Raw genomic sequence first — 21,884 nt, forward strand, 5'->3', positions numbered from 1 at the left:
CCCTACAAAAATAACTAAAATGAACATTAAACAGTCACAGAAACAATTGAAAGTATCAGCACCACCCAGGAAATTTTTTCTTTACTGTTGCAGTCCTTCCTTTCATGGTCTCTCAAGCAAATATGTGTGCAGCACACTAGACTACTAATCTCTCCTAAAGTTTTTAATACTAGACTACTAATCTCTCCTAAAAAGTTTTTAATACGTGTCCATTCTTCCCTGGCCTCATTTCTTTGTCCATGTTGCTTCTTATACTTAGAATGACCTTCCCTAGCAACAGTGAAAAGTCAAACTCTACTAAACGCTTAAGACCCTGTGGTGGTCAGGTTTATGTGTCAACTTGGCCAGATGGTGGTACCTGGTTGTCTGGTTGGGCAAGTGCTGGCCTGTCTGTTGCTGTGAGGACAATTCATGGACTTAAATCATGACCATGTTGGCTGCATCCACAAATGCAATCAGCTAAAGGGAGTGTCTTCTGCAATGAGTGATGCTTAATCTAATCACCAGAAGGCTTTTAAGGGGGATTCAGAAGAGATACTCTTTCTGCTTCAGCCAGCCAGCCTCACCTGAGAGTTCATTGAGGAATTTCACTGGAGCTACCAGCTCCTGGCCTGCCCCCACAGATCTTGTACTCTTAAATCTCCACGGTTGCATGAGACACTTTAATAAATTTTATATTTACAGATATCTCCTGCTGATTCTGTTTCTCTAGAGAACTCTAGCTAATACAAAGCCAACAGGAAGCCTGCATCATCTTCCATCAACTTTTTCTTTCTTGTCCCCTCTACCCTTCCTGAGTAAAAACAAGATTCCTGAATACACAGTAATTATAAGCATTTATCACAGTATCCTTCACATGACACGGTTTTTTAATTCATTTTTGCCCATGTTTTATCTCCACAACTCTGAAAAATATAATCTTGCTTGCTGCACCCAATGCTGCTTCATCTTTGTATTCTTTTACAGCCCCTTATGCAAAGCAATAGATGACCTGTTCAATTAACAGAGGACAAAGACTACAGTTCAATCCTATTAGAGTATACAGACATTTTCAGTTATGTCTTAATTTCTAACAACACAGGATAGATGGGCCCTGTGAGATTAATTTTACATAAGCAAGGCAATTGATGTCAAAGGAAAAAAAAATCAACATGGATTTCACTTCTGATTTTGACACATGTATTTTCTTGAGCCTCTGGGCTCCAGAGGCTCCCCTGCAAGCTTTGATGCATCACTTCATCACTAATGAAGATCGTCTTCAAACTCTTCTTGTTCACACATCCAGCTTCCCTTGAAAGATCTGAACAAATGTCAATTGCTTCCTGTTCCAGTTCATCACTCAAGATGCCTGACAGCATCTGATTTTAATGAACGCCACTCGAGTGCCTGGTCCCTGTAACGAGGCTCTCTCCCCTTCTTGGCTCACAGCCCATACTAACACCACTTTGATGATGTGGATACAACAGAGTTGGTTGAACAGATGCAATCACAAGCTACCCTCCATTTAGCAGTCAATCAATTTAGCTGACATAATGTCCTTTTGGCTAGGTGTTTACATACTGTTAACTGTTCTCAACTGCCTGTAAATCTGTAATCAGATTGAAATGTTTTTCTAAACATGTGTTACGGTTATGTTCTTTGCTCCCATCATACAAAGTTTAAAAAATGCTACCTTACTTTATCAAAAGCAAATTACATTTAATTGTGAACCTGCCCTGGCATGGATGATGAGAAATTCAAGCTCAGTCATGTTTGACATCTGGGACTGTAAAATATGACTGAGAATTATGTGGTGCTCAAAAATGGGTAGCGGTATGGGATTGATGGGGCTTAGAATTTAAGTGCATTGTAATTGTCTCTTAAATTCTTATTATCCCAATTCAGGAGACTCCTCTAGAACATGGATGTTTCTTGTCAATTGGGCTTCTCTTGAGGTAGGTAGGTCTCTCTGCTTCTCAGGATCAGCTACATAATTTGTGGGACATATGAAAAATGAAAACGTAGGTGCCCATGTTTAAAATGTATTAAGAATTTCAAGATGGTGACAACAGACCAAGGGTGCAGCTCTTCGAAGCATAGAGCCCTATGTGACTACACAGGTCACCTGTCCATGAAGCTTGCTCTGCCTGGGTTATCCCTACTCACCTCATTAGAGTTCCCTTCACCTCCTATGAGGCTAGCTTTCTATGGATAAGGCCCCTTCTAATTACAGGACCCACAGCACCCAGCTTCTTCTTTCCAGTCTTAGGAATCATCTTTCTCTTCTGGACAATTCTTCCTGCTTACTCTCCAAACAGCAACCTGCCCTCCTTTGGGACAATACAGTTCTTTGTCTTCTTGAACTTTGGGTTGTGAAAGCAAAGCCTCTTAAATTTTGCCCTGGAGCTAAGGGCAGTTGCAACTCTCTAAGTCCATGCTGTTCAAAGTGGGATAGAAAAGCAAAGACAAAACATGACAGCTTGTTAAAAAGGCAGATCTCAAGCCTTACCCAGACCTCCCTGTTGAGAATGGGCATCTTTACAGATCTCTAGCTCTAGGACCCAATGCTTTGCTAATTCTCTTTGGGCTAGAGGACAGGGAGGGAGAAAGGACTAGTTCTGTTTGATTCTTCTATACTAAAAAAAATATTAAAGTAACTATCTTGTGTAACATGTATACTAATAAATTAACAACAGGACTGAGCCCTGGTGTAGAGCAGGGAGTTCCAAACTCATGCTTCTAAGGGCCAGGTAACCACACGAGGGAAAAGAGGTCATGGGCAAGGGGGTGGGGGATGCTGGGGCTGTAGCAGACTGGGAAAATACTCTCAATACAGTTGCTGCAATGAACCAACATGGGGCTCAGTATTGCAGACCCTATGATTGTCAAGAGACGATCGAAATTTGGATTTTGCTTGAAATCTTCAACAATGAGTGTAAAACTTTGAAAATACTTTTGTGGCCAAATATAGCACTTAAAGACCTATTTGTTCAGTGATCTGATCACTCACGTGGAACTTTCTAATAGATGATTTTGTACAGGCATTTGGAAGACAGCATTTTACAAAAGGTTGACATCTCTACTACTCATTGTAATCTAAAACAGTTTACCTGATCTTTTTCTTTGATTTTCTCATTCATAAAAGAGGAGATGATAGCTAAAACATATCCCAAATTATTGTCATGAATTAGAAGGGGTAATGTGTATACAAAGAGTTCTGGGTTTCCAAGAAAAACATTAATAGATTGCAAAATGATCTGCAGTTGTTCCCTTTCTGTATCGACACCCTTTGCAATGTTACTTTGCAGCTGTCCCATCAAGGTGTGTTCTAACTTAGCCACTAGAATGAGGTAGGAGTGATAACTGTATCAGTTTTTAGCCTGGGCTTTGAGAGGTGTTGCTCCTCTCTCTCTCAAAACACTGCCTTGTTGCCATGAGAATAAGCCCAGGGAAGTCTGCTGGGGAATGAGAGATCATATGGAGCAGAGACCATCTCTCCTAGCTAAGGCCATCCTGGGTGATCCATTCCCAGTTGACTTAATTAATCTTGTAGATGTACGAATAAGCCCACCTGAGACCAAATAAAGTGCCCAACTGCGTTCAGCCCAAATAGCCCAGAGTATTGTGTGGTATCCTTTGCATTAATCTTGTTTAGGGTTTGCTGAGCTTTCTGAATCTGTGGGTTAAGAATTTTTAAGAGATTAAGAAACATCTTGATCATTTACTCCTTAAATCATATCTCTGTGCTCTTCTTCCAGGACAATTATAATTACATGCATGTTAGACTACCTGTGTCCCACATATTTCCTATGCTCTTCTGTCCTTTACAAGCTTTTTTTCCCCATCTATGCTTCAATTTTGACGTCATTTTATCTGTCTTTGAGTTCACTATTCCAGTCTTCTGCTGAATGTCTTTCTAGTCATCCGATAGTTGTCAGTTTTGGGTATTTTTTTTTTTTTTAATTCTAGAATGCCCATTTGTGATGGTTAATTTCATGGGTCAACTTAACTAGGTTATGGTGTACAGATGTTTGGTCTAGAAGGCTCTGGCTTAATTATTAAGTGTGAAAATATTTCACAGTTGAATTTGCATCTATGGTCCACTGATTACATCTATAACCAACAAGGAAGATTGCCCTCATCAATGAGGGAAGTGCCCTCATCCAATCAACTGGGGTTCTTAAAAGCCATAACTGAAGGTTTAGGAAGTCTGAAAGAAGAATTTGTCCCTTTGACTTCTCCTAGGGAACTCAACTTCACCTGTATCACAGTGTCTCATCTGTGGCCTGCCCTATGAAATGCTGACTTGCCAGTCCCCATGGTCATGTAAGCCAATCTATATATATACTGTCAATTCTGTTTCTCTGTAGAACCCTAATACACCATTTGATTTTTTTAATAGATTTTGAATTTTTTATTGCAATTCTTCATCTTTCAGACATTTAAAAAACTATTCTCTCTAACTTATTTATGATGAATCTTTTAAACTTGTCCACTAACTCCTATATCTGAAGTATCATTGAGTTTGTTTCTATTTGATATTCTTTTGATTATTCTCTTTGCATGTGTTTTCTTTTTTTAATTTAAGATGAACACTGTGCATAAAAACGTAGAGACTGGGGATGATGTTATTTTTTCCCACAATTAGAAGAATAAAGGAGTAACGTCATCCTGGTGTAAATAAATACTAAATGAAAACTAGGATGCCTGGATTTTAGTCCTGACACACTCACTGCAGAGCCTGAAAATTCACTCTGAAGAAACTCAGCTAACAATAAATGCTCTCTCTGGCCTTGCTAGCTACAAGAGTTTACAATTCAATGAATTTCTAATGCTGAAATGATGTTCAAAATCCTGTGGGGAGGAGAGGAATAAACAATGTTTAAGTTTAATAATACCATTCTGAGATGAGGAAACTCAAGCCCAAAAGATTTATTAACTTGCCTGGACTTGTAGAAATGATTCAAGGTTGTTAAATCAGCTTTACTAGTGAACATTTAGATGTAGCAAGCACCCTAAAGAAGCAGATACATTTTAATAAAACCCTAAATATCATTAATTCAACTGGCGTGGTGCGGGAGCATGTCCTATGACCTGTTTTGCTGATATTCACTAAATGTCTTGTAAATACTATTACAGCAGCAATAAAAATAGAGACGGAATATTATTTGAATGCAAATGAACACAAAACTACCAATAATACCCAAATACCCAAAAAGTTCTGAAAAATACTTTACTCATCTTAGCAAATAAACCAGAACTTGAGGTGAAACAGGACGCACATACACAGATACACAGTCCTTTTCTTCCCCTAACATAGCTTTAAATCTGTTTTTTTTTCCTGCTGAATGAGTGATATACCCAAATAGACAGTCAGTATACAGATGATTATGCAAAGCATAATTGGCTACTTTGTCTTTCTACTAAGAAAGACAAATGCTGGCAGAGCTCATGGATGAACAAGCAAAGCTCCAGCCAGTTGTACTTTTAATAAACAATACTGTTTGTAAGAACAAATACAGGCTATTTCTCAGTTGTTGAGTTATCAAACTCAGAGGTGAAACAAACAACAAAAACATCCTTTGTGGTGTATTTTAAAATGTCACATTTTCAGGGAAGTAGAGAGAATATATTTGAGAAACAGTATTCAACCATCTATTTTAGTCAAATTAAGTTTTTATATTTATTTCTTAGCTTTTATTTCAGATCAATGTGAAACTTCACATGAAATATACCCATTCCATTCTGTATCCTTTCCCCCAGTATTAATCACTAGGCTGAATTTAATGGTTATTATGTACATGCATATTTTATTGCATGTTTCATAATTGCACTTTACTTATCCATATTCATAAGTCACACATAGTATTATTTTGAATGTTTTAAAATTTTTCATATCATGCTGTCATTCTCTTTCTGCTATTTGTATGTTTATCACAACTTTACACAGTTGATATTTTTCCATGCTTATATATGCAGCTCTTGTTTAACCATAACTACTGTTACAGCATATTTCATTGTATGAATACATTAGTTTATAATTCTCCTACTTGTGAGCATTTCACTAGATCCTTGTTTTTCTCTTTTAAAAACACTTCTTCATAAACCATTGCTGTAAGCATGTTGTAGTTTTTTTTGTTTTTTTTTTTTAGGAGTGAAATTCCTGGGTGCTCAGGCATGATTGTTTTTTACATTAGTAGATAATGTTACTTTCTTTTCTGAAATGGTTGAACCAATTTGTACTCTCACCAATCGTGGATGATGAGACCTTCTATTGCCTCCCATCCTCATTGGACATATAATACACCCATGTATGTTGTGAATATCATCTAGTCGATAGTGTCTCTTTTCCCTTTGTCATGGTGATATTTTGTAGAGGAGTTTCTAATTTCATAGTAATTAAAATTTCTTAATATTTATTCTCTATTGTGATTTTTGTATCTTTTCTGATAAATCAACACGTAATCTGAGGACAGTAAGGTATTCTTCTAGAGTTTCTTTTTACATTTTACAGCTTTGCTTTGTATGGTTAAGATTTTAATCCACCTAAAAGCTATTTCTGTATATCTTGTAAGATAAAAATATTACTTTAATTTTTCCATAAAGATTACACATTGTCTTATTCCCATTATTGAACAAGGTATCATTTTCCCACAGTCTGCATTACATTATTTTCATACATGGGTGTGTCTGTTTCTGGGCTTTTTATTTTATTCTTGTAGATAGATTAATTTATTCATCTAGTAATACCACCCAACATTAACTTTATAAAATATCTTGATGGTTGATAATGTAATATCTTCATCTTATTCCTCAAAATTCATTCTGTTTTCTTAGTTGCTTGCTATTCCATATGAATTTTAGGATACACTTTTGAACTACTTAAAAAATACGTTGAAACTTTGGAACTGGTTTCAATTCTTAGTTTAATATGTAGAGAACTGACATCTTTATGAAATTGAGTTCTCTTTGAAATATATTCCTTGAACATGACACATGGTTCTATTTATCTGTCTTTTATATATGCTTCAAAAGTTTTACTACTTTTCTTTGAAAAGCATTTTCATATTATTGGAATAGATAAAATAGATTGTTTTGCTGGTATTGTAAATTTTATACATTTTATTGTTTACATTTTCTAATCTTTTTTCCTGTTGCGTTGTCATATAATTGATTCAAACTGATAGAACCTACACTTTGCAAGATTTTTATTATATGAGTTATGATATTTTATGTTTATAGTCCTTTGGTTCATCTACATAAGCAACCCTATTATGCAGAAATGACAGTTTTGTTAATTCTTTTCAAATCTTAACACTTTATTGCTTCTCTTCCTGCTTAATTTGTTTACATCTCCATTACGATATTGAATAAATATGATATTCACAAGCATCTATCACAAGTCCCTATTTTTAAAAGCTTGTATTGAAAAGGATAGAGCTGATTGCCAGCCTGTACTGAAAGGAACAGAGATAGGATGAAATGAAGGAAGGATGATCCCAAGGATGGGACCATGGATGCAAAAGTCTGGGCTTAAGAGACCTCATCAAGCTAAGAGAGAGGGAGAGTGGGGCCTCCACTTGGATGTTCTCCAGCTTCACAGAGGATCACTTAGCAGGCTCCGAAGACAAAGCATGAAGCCACAGATTACTCACTGGCTTTGAAATCCAGTAGAATTTGCCCTGCTGAGTTTTGGACTTATCTGGGACCCATGCACCTTTTTTTGCTTCCAACTCTTCCCTTCTGAAATGTGAATGTCCATCCTCTGCCTGTCCCGCCTGTATTTTGAAAGTAGATGACATGTTTTCTAGGTTTCACAGGGTCACAGAAGTAAAGAAATTTTTGCCCTTGCATGGATCATTCCCATGATAGATTTTCATGAGATTTTGGACTTAGTATTGTTACTGAAATGGCTTAAGGCTTTTGAGTTGTTGGGATAAGTGAATATATTTTGCTGGGGGTCCAGAGGGCAGACTGTTATGGATTGAATCATGATCGCCACAAAGTCATGTTCAAGTCCTAACTACTGGTCCAGTAGATATGAAATTACTTATGAACAGGCTCTTCAAAGATTCTGTTAGCTAAGATGAGGCCAAACTGAATCAGGGCAGGCCTTAATCAGTTATGGCTGGAGCCCTAATGAACAGGAAAACTGAACTCAGTGTATAGTAAGGAGAGTAGGAGAAGAGGAGACAGAAGGACATGTGATAGAGGTAGAAATTGAGTTAAGCCAGCAAGCAACCACCAGAACACCGCAGAGTTCAGAGAAAGCATTATCCTGCCAACATCTTAATTTTGACTTCTAACCCCCACATCTGCGCAACAATAACTGGTTGTTAAATCTAACCAGTTTGTGGTATTTCTTGTAGAAGCAAACTAAGAATGTATCGGGTGTTTCACTTTAAATAAGATTTTGCTGTAGATTTTTGTTAGAGCTTTTATAGGTTTTTTCTGTTAGAAATTTAACAAGTTTTGTTAAAAATTTCCAGTTAAAATTTTCCCTTTTAATCTTAGTGAGTTAGTTAGAGGCTTTTGGTTGCTTTTAATCAATGGCACGTTCAAATGTATTAAATAGATGTTTTTCTGCATCTTTTGAGATGATTTTATCCTTTAATCTGTTAACATGCTGAATTATATTAACAGATTTTATTACTTTTTAAAAAGGACTCTGGAATAATGTATATAAGATTGCTTAGTGGGACCCATCTATAAAAATTTCTAGGCCTTGTGTTTTGGGGTCAGAATATCTTTAACTAAAAATTATATTTTATCAGTTATTATATAGTTTCACATTTATATTTAAGGCATTTTGGTAATAAATATTCGCAAATATTTTATCTATTTTTCAAATTTATTGGCAAGTGATTGTTCATAGAATTGACTTATTTTTAATTTATACTGTATTTATAGTTATGACCTCATTTTCCTTTATAATATTGCTTATTTTTTCTTTCTTTCTTTCTTTTTTTTTTTTACATGGGCAGGCACCGGAAATCGAACCCGGGTCCTTGGGCATGGCAGGCAAGCACTCTTACCTGCTGAGCCACCGTGGCCTGCCCTTTTTCTTTCTTTTTAATCAATACCATCTGAATTATGACATTTGTGTTAATCTTTCCATTTAACTTTGTTTATTCTAAGTGACAAAAAAGACTCACTTTACCCCAAAGCTTGCGTTCCTTTTTCCATATTGCAAAAACCTTGCTGCTAAGTGCCCATCTAGCCAGGAATCCATTTCTCAGGTCCTTATTTCAATGAAGTGCATCTATGAGCAGAAGGGATATGTGTCACTGGCTGAATGCACTGGACTTTCAGACCACAGATGAAGTTGGATCCTGAAGATAGAAGGACTCTGGATTCCTGTGCGTGGCAGTTATGGGACTATACCTCTCAGATCTCTGACTCTAGGGAATGTGATTGACCAAGGAACCCCAGCTGCTGTGCTCTGAAAACCCAAACAGAGGCCAACCTTCAACATGGGCTATCTGAAGATTATGACTGAGCTCAGCAGAAATAAAGGTCGGCTTGCTCCTGTGAGATGTGGGTCTCCTCTGGTAGCAACTTTGGTTTAGGTCTTCCTGTTTGTTTTAATCAAACATTCTTTGAACTGTATGACATTTTAAAACTTTTTCTACCCCATTTTTTTTTCCTTCCCTCTCTTCCCAACATGGATCAGACTTGCATTATGGTCTGATGGTTTTGCTATTCTCTTCCTCTCCATTTTCCCCTACAGGAGTTCTCCCCTAAATCCATAAAAGTGTAAGCCCATCCTGGCATCTGATTCTAAGAAGAACAGAACTAACATCAGTGTGCCATGAGTTGTATGAAAAATTGGGGGTTCAGGGGCTCACTGTCTAGTAGGCAAAGAAGCCATTCTGGGTGTCTTAGGTACATAGTCCAATTGCTAAATCTCTCACTGGTGGTGACTAGGGAAAGCATCAAGGTAGAGGGAAATGCTCCTGCAAGTATGATAATTTAAATATATGAAAGATATGTTGAGAAGGATACCTACAAATGTAGTGAAATTGGCCAGTTACTGCTAAATTGTATCAATTCTCTGCAGAGAGATAATGAGGAACAGACGGCCATTAAAAACAATTACAGATTTAAGGATGAGAGCCAGAGGGCTTCTTTTGGAGCTCATAAAGAGGCATTTAACTTCTTCAGTGGAAAAGGGTACAGATTTCAGCAGCAAATCAAAGATCTAATAAAATCTCAAAGCTCCAGAGACTTTTAATGTTTAACTTTAGTTTAGGTCTGCTACGCTAAAGTCAAGGCCTCATTGAGAAAACCTGGGACCCTGAAACATGGAACAGGGATGTCTAGATGGATTTTGTAGAGAATATCAGCTCTGTGGGCCCCTCTGAAGCTTCAGAGTTCATGAAGGAGGTGTGCTTTTCCTGAGGGGGAGAAGACTCTGAGGGAAGGTCTCCTCCTTCTCAGGAGGTGATTCCACTTTCTATCCTGGCTGGTAGGCTAACAATTAGTGATAAATATCAGCATAATCTGGCTGGAGAATTGCTGGGCCTGAGAGGAATGTGGTGGATTGAATTGTGTATGCATTCTTAGTCTTAGTCTGAATACTGGTAGGTGTGGACTCATTGTACATCAGATCTCTTTAAGGTGTTACTTCAGTTAGGTTATGGCCCAACTGAATCAAGTTGAGCTTTGTGAAAATAGAGTGGACAGTAACTACACTAACCATCTTGATTTGCTTGAGCTTCACTTTATCCAGAGAACTATGAAGAAGAAAAGGACAACAACTAAGTTAAGTTGACATGCCAATGATGCTTTGCAGTGGCGATGAAGGCTTCTCTCCCGTGAAGAAGGGAAACTGTAGCAGCAAGTCAAGCCCAGCTATAAAGAGTCAGCTGACAGTCACCAGATGGCCTGGATCTTACAGAAACAACTTGTTCCTACAGCTTGCTAATTAACCAACTATTGCTTCCCCAAGGACACTCCACCCTGATTAACCCATACTCTCCCTCACTCCCCCTTTCCCTCACTCCCTGCTTCCCTGAAATGACCATATAAACTGCTCCCACAGCTTAGCCTTTTTTGAGCAGAACCCCCATTTGGTGCTCCTTCACATGCATGTTTGCTTTTGCTCAATGAAACCTATATTTTTCTAGCAGCAAAGTCCTTTGGTGTTTGATTTCTAATAATTTGGAACCCTAGTTCCTAGATCTTCAGCTCCTCCAAATTTAATCCAGATTACTGGCATGCTTTATAAGCAGAATGAGTCAGACAGAAAAGCCGTAGAGATTAGCCAGAAACTGGAAGTCAATGGAGCCCAAAAGAGACAGAAGATGCCACAACATGCATTTTCTTGTGATGGAAAAGCCAAAGAACCCCAGAGATTGCTAGACAGACAGAAGATATTGGCCCTGGGAGGAAGCAAGCCTTCTAGCTTCTGAAACCAGGAAGCTGATACATTTGTACTATTAAACCAACCTATTGTATGCTTATGTTTTAGCAGCTAGGAAATTAAAACAGGGAGGAAAGAGATTAATCAAGAAAGGAGTAGCCAGAATTAGCTACCATATATGAGCAGAACCCAGGGGAATACTCTAGGGATTAGATTTTAAGGGTGTTTGATCACAAGAGCCAGAATATAAAACTGGATGGGCAAAAATTCATTGACTTGAGGGCACTTTCTCAAATTTAACATTCTGGCAAAAACCCTGGAAGCTGGCACAAACTCTGCTATGGTCAGTCTTAAAATACTGGAAAGGGAAATGGCCAGCCTTGAGGGAAATAGAAAATGCCCAAGTTTTCTTGATAACGGTAAAAGAAGGAATAATAAAGGTGAGTGAGGGAAGTAGGCTCATTTAAGAGGGTATGTTATATGAGGTTAGAAGACCCATCAGAGGTTTATATTTCATAAGAGGGCCCAGAGGATACATGATTCACCAAGGCCATTTGAAATGGGCTGATGAGAGGGGCACCAGCACTTCTCAGAAGCTGAGTGGTTGGCTTCCTCTGTAGGATAAGGCCAATGGTAGGGGAGGCAGTCACAGAGATGGACATGCTCTTATTCAAAGGGATTATTTGACCCCAAATCAATTTGCAGCAATAATTTCAGATGGCTCTGCTTAAGAGGCCACAGTTACTGCAATGACAGGATAACTTGGAAGGGCAGACAAGAAGGTTTGGCTTTCAGGGAGTTGTGGAGACGATTAGTAAAGCATGGTGTTTCTTGAACAAATTAGACAAGCAAACATCATCTACTACCCAAAACAGGCAAGAATAGAGGAGGAGAGGCCAAGAGTAACTGCTCCAATAAAAAGCTGTGACTTTTTGCTCAGTTCTCAGACATAAGCCAGTTTTCAGATTCAGAATCCAGTGACCAGTAGAAGGAAGGACCTTGTAACACCATGTGATGCTATACTGTGATGATTCTCTCAGGCTTCCCTCAAATAGTCTTATGGTCATTTACTCAACTATATTCTGGAGACAGAGGAATACCCCAACATTTCAAGGATTATTGGACTCAGATCTAAGTTCATATTGATACCTGGAGACCTAAATATTCTACCCTATTAGAAATCTACCCTACTAGAAAATGGCTTTAGGAGACTACTGATGAACCCAGTCCTGGTTAATTCTGGTTCAAAATAGGCCTGCTAGGTCCACAGAGCCCAACCAGTGGTCATTTCTGCAGTTCCCAAATGTAAATTTTTTTTGAGGGGGAGGGGCATGGGCATGCTCCGGGAATCAAACGTGGGTCTCTGGCATGACAGGTGAGAATTCTACCATGGAGCTATCCTTACACCACTCACTAAGTGTAAAATTTGAATTGATAAAATTGGTAATTGCAGTATTCGCCACATTGGGTCATTGGGCTTTACATAAGAACCTTCATAGTAGGGAAGTCCAAGAAAAAAGCTCTGAAACAGTCCCTTCACTCCAGAACAGGGTAGTAAATCAGAAATAAAACTGAGTACTGAGCAGGGATGAGGTGGTTAGTGGAGATAAGTGCAGGGGTGATTGGTACTCTCATAGCGTTTTTCAATTCTGCCCCTATAGAAACCAGACAGTAGATGGATTCTCTAGAATGATTGTTGACTACAAAAACTCAGTCATGCTTTGTCACAATTGCTGAGCAGGCCATGATATTAACACCAATATGTGGGGAAGAATTAACTCAAGCTGTAAGATACCTGAAACATGAGTGAAGAGAATTGTGTTTTTGTAGGTTTCTCAGTATTTAGGCTTTTTGTTACTCTTGCACAATCCAGGGTAAATGAAGAACTATTTCCAAAAGCTCCCCAAATCTTTTCTTTCTCATATACAGGCCCCATTGTTTCCAAACTTCTAAAGCCGAAAATATGATGTCTGGTCAAGATGTAGGAGAGAAGGCAGTGGATGCTTCCAATGTTCACATAGAACTCTCAGACTGGAGAAAGATGCTTGCCCTTACAAGTAAAAGGATCCAATTAAGAGAGGGAGGGGAACATCTTATATTCTGAAGAATGTCCTGTTATGCCAGGAGATGTATCATAATCCAGTCCCCATCAGAACCAGGACTCTAGGTGGTCTTAAGAAATTCTAAAAGGGTTTTGAAAGTGGCATCTATCAGTCATGATCAAAGCTATAAATTCACATCTAACAGAGATGATAGGATTGCAACATCTAACAGAGATGATATGTTTTATGTTTTATTCTAAAAGATTTATTGTTTTAACTTTTACAAGTAGATTTACAATCCATCTATCATTGACTTCTATGTATGACATGAAGTAGGGATTGACCAATTTAATAATTGTTTCATAACCCCACATGGATTTGAAAAGCTACTGAAGTATTTCCAACTAATAAATTTTATTTATTAAATTTATATATTTCATTTATTAAATAAAATAAAATTTGTAAATTTTATTTCATTTAATAAATAAAATATACAAATATATATACAAATATATAATATATATACAAAAATATACATATACAAATATATGTATATATATTGTTGAGCTCAACAAAATATGTATTTGTATTTACACATGTATTTAAATAAAAGGTAAACCTAATTCCAAAATGAGCAACTTTGGAATAAGGAGGAATAAAATAGGTTAAGAACTCCTTGGTAAGGAAAACTGCAACAGTGATTAAAAGCCACAACTAACTCCAAGCTTCCTAGCAGCCAGGAGAAAAAAGGGAAAATATTGAGTTGCATATATTTTGTCTATCACAAAGAAGAATGCTATTTCTTAAAGTAGAGCATATTATTTCATTTATTTTTTTCTGAGAGTAATTTGCTTATAAAGATATTTACTGATAAGCATTATCTGCAGAGCCACTTGTTTCATTTGAGAGTCTGTGAAGATGAACTATGTCCATAAAGCAAGCACTGAATCACATTTGTGTTTCCTGCCCATTCAACAAAGATAGAAGTATTGTGTGTTTGAGAGTAACAGAAAGCACAGAAATTGAATTCTGAAATGAAAGAAAACATCCCTAGGGGCAACAATAAAATTTATTTGTACAGCATGGAAATAGATTTAATAAGGCCATCAAGAAGTCTTCATTTCAAACTAGCAGCAAATTCAGAGAAAACAGGTAAAAAATTGTTTTCTATAACTCCCGGAATTTCATCTCCATGGATACTATGCCAAAGAAAAACATATACTAGCAAAGAATGGCTGGTCACTGCTGGCAGCTTGGAGGAAGCCTGGCTTTCTCTTAAGAATTCCTTTAATTAAAACATCCAGACAGATCATATTCACATTTGATCTTTGTTGCATCATTCCTTGAAGCAAGATTTCTGCTGTGCAAAATGTGGTTAATCTTTGTAGTACAGAGCTGAGGATGGTCATTTTGTTAATTTTTTTTTTAAACCCTGAGGAGGTTTTTTGCATTTTCCTCTAAATTCTAATTTTTCTCAAAAAGCTGAAATATGTCGCTCCTAAAACAGCAAATCCCATGGTCTTCACAAATCCCTTTTCTATACTTAGAGAATTACCCTAAATATCCTCATAATCCTGAAAAACATAGATTTGTTTCTTTATATTGTGACCTAGAAATATTCTACATAGGTCGTCGGTGTCTCTTAGATCTGTCAAAACTCTTAAAAGTCATCTAGTCCAAACCTTGCTGGTCAACAGAGTTACTGGTAGATCTTTCTAAAGACATGAACTCCTGGCATGTCTTTCCCCACCACCCACTCCATTTACTGGATGTGAATCTCCCAAACTTTACAACTGATGATAACAGTGAGGGACATGGCACCATACTGAAAAGCACAATGACAGATGCGTGGATAGAAGTTCATCTCTCAAGTCTCACTTTACCCTTAACCTTATTAAATTAGGGAGGGGTTCTTACCTTTCTTTGGGAGTTGAGTAAATACAGATTCAAAGAGTGAAAATGATTTGTCTAAGGGACCCCAGAGTCAGGAAGAAGAGGTTTCAACAAAGGTGTGGGATAGGCATCAGCAACAGCTGAAGAGAGGGAATATTATTATTAGGGGTCAAGAAACTAAATGGAAAGTGTCCACAGGAAGGGATGCTTACGGAAATGAAAAGCTTGTCCAAAATTGCCCAGGAGCTATAAGCAAGGAATTAAATGTAGTCTTTATCCAAAGCCCAGTTCTGTTTCATGAAACACAATCAACCACTGCAGGACTGGTGTTGGACTGAAAAACACAACATAAACGGAGGTTTGACTATACTCTGAGACCTGCACATTTGGGGTAGTGAGGATAAGGGAAAAATACTGCGTATGTTCTGCAAACCTGAAGGCACTTTCTAGTCCTCTTCTTTTAAGACCTGATTGCTCCATATGTACTGAAGTCACACAGGCAGGTAAGTCGACAGTGGATGTACACCCGGGTAGTGTGGAGCTTACACGCAAATGTGTTAAACAAGACTGGCTATAAATATTGTGAATTAGAATCTCCCCAGGGTGGACGCCCCTATATATAGATAAGGAGTAGGCCTGGGGTTGGCACAGTGAAGACTGATCAAGGCAGACTGGGGGTGTGGCATGCCACTTTCTCCAAAGAAGTTAGGAGAAATTAAGGTCAGAAAAAGAGACTCCAGTGATAGATTCTTCTGGGAAGACACCCTTAGAAAATTTAAAATATCCAATAAAAATGCTTAAGTTTCCAGAAAATACCTTCATAGTGAGAATTTCAGGGAGTCTTTCAAATCTATGTGTCAGCCTCTTGGTTCGTTTAGATTCATACACAGAGGTGTGCTAAAGTTAAAAAAAAAAAGGCCTAAGCTCCATAAATGAACACCACTCAGCTGGGATTTTACATTTCCATTTACACATGACGATTGTGAAGCTGTAGGAGGTTGTTTGTGGTTTGGACCTTTGCCCCAAATCCAACAGTGTGTTTGGGGTAGGGATGGGGTATCTGGGATTCAATCTCCAAACTTCTGACATTGGGTAAAGGATGCGTTTTCACCTCCTATGCTGCAGGTACAGCACTATGGTGGTGTGAGGGACTAACAGCCTCAGGCCTCCCCAGGCCCAGTAACACAGATGTATTACCAGCCATCAATTTGAACAAATCAATCATTTGTTTGAAGAAGGCTGAAATAGATGAAATACATGTGTGTGTATGTCTTTATATTCCAAAAATACATATATCCCAGGGTGCTCACTGTCTAGCACAGTGTAGATTTTCCACAACTCTAGCCTCCATGTTCTCCTTTTCCCTTTCACCAGGGTTCTGTTAGAGCTTTATATTTCTGCATAAAGTAAAATAGAATATAGACATCCTAATCCTCTGGAACAATTCAGATTCTTCCCTGATGTAAAGTGAGTTACCCCAGACAGTAAATCTTCAGCGAGGATGGCATAGAGGCATAAGAAGACAATAACTAATAAAATGATCTTCCAGCAGATTCAGTTGCAGGTGTTTTTTTCTACTTTCCTTTAAACAACTCCATTAATGGCATCTTACTGTTTCTCCCTTAGGAAATTATTTCATTATATAATTGCCCTTGCTTCAAGTGAAATTTTCTTAATGTCCAAATTAAATCTGTCCCTTTTTCAGTCTCGGGCCATTGCTCTCAATTACATCACTATTAAGCACCTTAAGAACTTCCTCTCTCTTTTTAAAAGGATGAAATTGGCTTGAATATTTCATTTGAAACTGTGGCCTCATTCTTCTAAACCAAAAATTAAAAATTCTTGCAAAAGACATGTGATTATCTGCTTCTTGAAACAGGTGATTTTTCTGTTTGGGGGGTGGGAGAGTTCCTCAGTTTATAAATGATTCATGGGACTGATATGACAGGACGGGACTGCAGTATGTTACATAGAATTTTTTCCGATGACTCCGTAAGGGAACGGTAGGCAAACAACGTATTTCTTTAGAAATGAGAACCTTGTACTAGCTGAGGTGAACTGCTCTTTCATGTAAAGGCAAGGAGCATGTTTGCACAAACAGAGGTGACTTGCTCAAGGATCCAGGGGAAGCAACTGCAAACTCTGCATGCAAAAATTAGAACTGCAAGAAGGCAGGGAGTCTTATGATGGCAGTGTAAATATTGGTGGTCTCTAAGCTATTGACAAAATGATAGCTTTTGAGATACAAAGAGAAAATTATGGCCCCAAATTGTGCCCATATTTAAATATCAGAACTAGTTTTCTAAGGCAATTTTTATGGAGGCTCTGGACCTTTCAGCAAGAAAAACGATTTTAAACTTCACAATAAACCAACCTTTTTTTTTTTGCATGGGCAGGCTACCAGGAAATGAACCTGGGTCTCTGGCATGGCAGGTGGGAATTCTGCCTGCTGAGCCACTGTCACACCACCGTAAACCAACCTATTTTTAATTCCAGTTCTCTATATCTCACCTCTTACCACTACCCCTTTAAGACCCAATATACCAATCAGTGAAGCAATGAAGCCTTGAGCATTAACCAAGTTGCTGTCCTCCGTCAGGATGCTTTTCAGCCAACTCAATCTTGGCCTGCAGGTCATCTGCCATTACATCATCCATCCCTGGATTTGTTCTTGGTCATTCATCAAACTAAATTTCAGGGATCACACCTATTCAGACTCATGTCTCCTTCAGTTTGCTCAGTACCTCACCTTCTTCCTCTCCTTCTATACTTTGTGGGCCGACAAACACTGTGGGTAAAATGGTGCACAGCAGTTTTGTGGGTGATTTGGAGCTGTATGTACCTCAGAAAAGACATGATCATAAACCTAATCCATTCCTGTGGGTGGGAACCAATTGAAGTAGGACCTTTTTTAATGAGGCCACTTCAGTTAGGTATGACCCATTTCAATCTGAATAAGTCTTAATCCTATTACTGGTGTCCTTTATAGAAGAGTGAAATTCAGACAAAGAGAAAGAAAACCACAGGAAGCAAGAAACCGAAATGGAACTTGGAAGAGAAAGAAGAGATCAGGAGACACTGCCATGTGCCTTGGTGAACCAAGGATCACTGACAGCCAGCTCCAGAATTCCAGGAGAAAGCATTCCCTTGATGACTCCCATTGTTTAAGTATTTGTTTGGTCAGCCGAGGAAACTTAAATGGGAGCAAAGCAAAAGGAATCAAATAAATAAAGACCACAAAGCATTTCCTGAGATTTTACAGTCAGGGAAATGGTTAATATTGTCTTAGGGGAAGCATCAACAGGCCAAGCAGAAGAATCAGTTCTCTGCTAGAACGTCAAAGAGGAAATGATTTTCCTCTAGAGAAGAGTATTAGATGCCTGTCACCCTCACTGTGTACTCAGTGCAGATAGCAGCAGAGAATTCAGCTGAAAGAGTGAGAAACTCTGATAACACAAAATAGTGGCATTTTTATTTTTTGTAGAGAAAACTGGAGGTTGCAAAATGCAACTGAAAGCAGGTGGTAAAGATCTGACATTCAAAACAAATATTACAGCTAAAAATTATAGAAAAAAGTAATGCCAGGTTCCTAAAGAGGATTTCGGACAGAGAAACACAGGAATAATAACAAAAAAAAAGATTTCTAATCTTGTGTGGAAGAAGTGGCTTCCATTAGAAGACAGAAAAAAATTATTTTCTCAGTCATACTGGCTAAGGGATCTCGCATTATTTTTTAATAAAAGGGGAATGGAAAAAAATTGATATCAGATTTCAGTGCATACTTTATACGAATTCTGAATATATTGTGATGGAAACTTGGCACTCCTCCCACTGATTTGTCTCCATTTGCTTTGCTCAGCCTCCATTTGCTCCACTTTGCTAGATTATAGTAACTGCACCCATCAATGCAACTGGACAAGTAGGCACTCACACGCTCTGATCCCAGTGATCATGTCCAAAAGGGGGAAAAAAAAAAACACCTTTCTAAAGCTTCACCATGCAGGCAGTAGAACTGCTAGTACTGAATTAAGAAAAAGAACTCATTTCTAACATCCCCATAATGTGAATGGTAGATGTAGCTCAGTGCCAAACCTCAACTGTTATTGTGTAAATCTCCCATTTGTGAATGAAAAGCATTTTCAAGTTCAATCTATCCTATTTTGTGAAGGTCTATGTTTCATTATGAGCCATTTTACCTTGTATTCAACAAGCTTCAGAAGCCCCTCGGTGCCAGGCATTCCAGGTTTTGCCAAGGCCCACTGTAAATTTCCCCTATTAGTCAATTTTAGGTATAGTTCATGTTTTTTTTTCCTCGGTCCCTCCCTTTCTCCCTCCCTTCTTCCCTCCCTCCCTCCATCCCTCCCTTCTTTCCTCTCTCTCTCTCTCTCTTTTTCTTTTAGCTGGGGTTGTGACATATCTGCAGGCCCAAATTCCACCTATCCGGTATGGTCCAGTACAAAAGTTTTGTAAAACCACAACTAGAAGCCATCTCTTTCTTCTTTAAACTGTTGTACTTACTTAATTTTTCATGAGACCTGTGACTAATTTCTTATAATTTTAGCTATTTATATACTGATATAATTTATTCTGAAACTCATAAGCATCTTAAAAGCAGGGACTCCATAGAGCATGGTACAAGGTCTTGAAATTAGTAAGTATCCATTAAAAGTTTGCTGAATAAATGAATGCAGAAATTACTCCTGTTCTATTTGCTACTCACATAGAAGGGTAGAGAATCATTAGGGACAACTATATCTATATACCTATGTGTCCACATAAGTATATAGACATGTATACATTTATACAGTTATACATATCAAACCTATCAACATCAAAAATTAAAGAAAAAAAGTTCGGAAAGCTCAGCACTATGGCATTTCCTTCCAAATCCATACATTGATGAAGGAACTAGTGCATACTAGAGAAGTTACCAAAATATGCCATAATTAGAAATAAGATTGTGATAATATTTTTATATATAACAAAGTTTCTATAGACATAAAATAATTTTATTTGCATACATTATATTAAGACTCTTAGTATAATGTTTTTAGAAAACTGTGTTCTTCACAACATACCTTTTGTTATATTCTGTGAAGAAAGGATATTGTAGCCAAATCAGTACTTCTATCTTCCTATTGGAAATTCATAATACAAATTTTTCCAGAATTCAGGTAACTTTTTAAATGTTCTTTTAACCTTAATTGACCTTGTTTCCTAATTATACTTGTCCTGGGAAAAGTCTTTCTCATCAATAGCTGCACATATCCCAAGGAAAGAATTCTCTATGGAAAATATTTTAGAAAATATTGTTCTATGATATTAGTTGAGCTACAGAACCCAAAGGATTTGTTTGAATTCCACTTTTACAGTCAGGAATTTATAATATTGCTTTCCAGGAAATGATCGAGTTGCCTGTGATGTGAGAGCTGGGGCGCAGCACAAATGAGGGGCAGACGTGCATTTGTGCTGTTCAACAGCGTATGCGGCAGTGCACGGGATGCAGGTAACAGGAAGTTGGGATATGGAAGCATCCCATCATCCTCCAGCTGCTGGCAAAAGTGGAAGCAGTATCTAAATATGCGTTTGGTAGATCTCAGAAGCCATTTCTGCTGCTACATTCTTTTTTCCGCAATTGTATTAGCTTTGTGCTTCATATCTCATTTGGGAAACTGCTCTGGTTCATATATACTGTGCTTTTATTTTTAATGATGATTTATAACCCTATTCTAAATCCTCCAAACTTGCAGTTACGTAATCTCATTTCCATAATGTTGTGTAACACACTCCTTCACCCAACCCCACCCCTGGCGGTACTGTATTAAAACAATAAAATAATGATGGTTTAAATTCATTGGTATCCTAATTAGAACACTTAGTTCCAACTATTAAAGGGTAACCAGATGTATGATAAAATTTGTAAGTATAAATCTAAGTGCTTTAAATCTATTTGCACTCTCTCTTTGAATAGTGCTGCATAATTAGGATATAATCACATATGCAATGAAAGTTTGCAAAGTTAATGAAGGCATAAATCTCTTTCAGTCTCTCTGACACTCACATAGAGGTGTGGAGGATATTAGGGATAACCAAATCTGTCTGTCTATCTTGTTAGCTATCACATATTTCTACCTATCTATATATTAACATGTCTGTCTTCACATATCTTGACATAAGCTTATAAGCTAAATAATTTGCAATTACAAAATGTGATTTTGATAAATCTACTAATCAACATGAAAAAACCCAATGTTCTTGTGATAATAAGTGAAATTCTAGAAAGCTTCACTAATAAGACCATGTGTCTATTTCTCTACATAGTCGTCTCAAATACTGTAGTGTAAAAAACAATATGTATAACATAAGATTTGAAGAATCATAATTCTAGGTATAAATATTGAGTGAAAATAGGGAAAAGGATCAGCCTGAAACAGTATCCAAATCAATTTGTAAAACAAAAGCCAATTGTCTAAATATGAAAGAGGGTAACACATTTGGAGAAGGCCAAAGAGAAAAAAGCCCTGTCTTTACCAGTAGCATGGTATATTTTTCAAATCCCTGGAAAAGGAAGCTCAGTAATTATAGGGATTCTTAAAGAAAAGGTC

This window comes from Tamandua tetradactyla, chromosome 15, assembly GCF_023851605.1.
Source record: "Tamandua tetradactyla isolate mTamTet1 chromosome 15, mTamTet1.pri, whole genome shotgun sequence".
Lineage (NCBI taxonomy): Eukaryota > Metazoa > Chordata > Mammalia > Pilosa > Myrmecophagidae > Tamandua > Tamandua tetradactyla.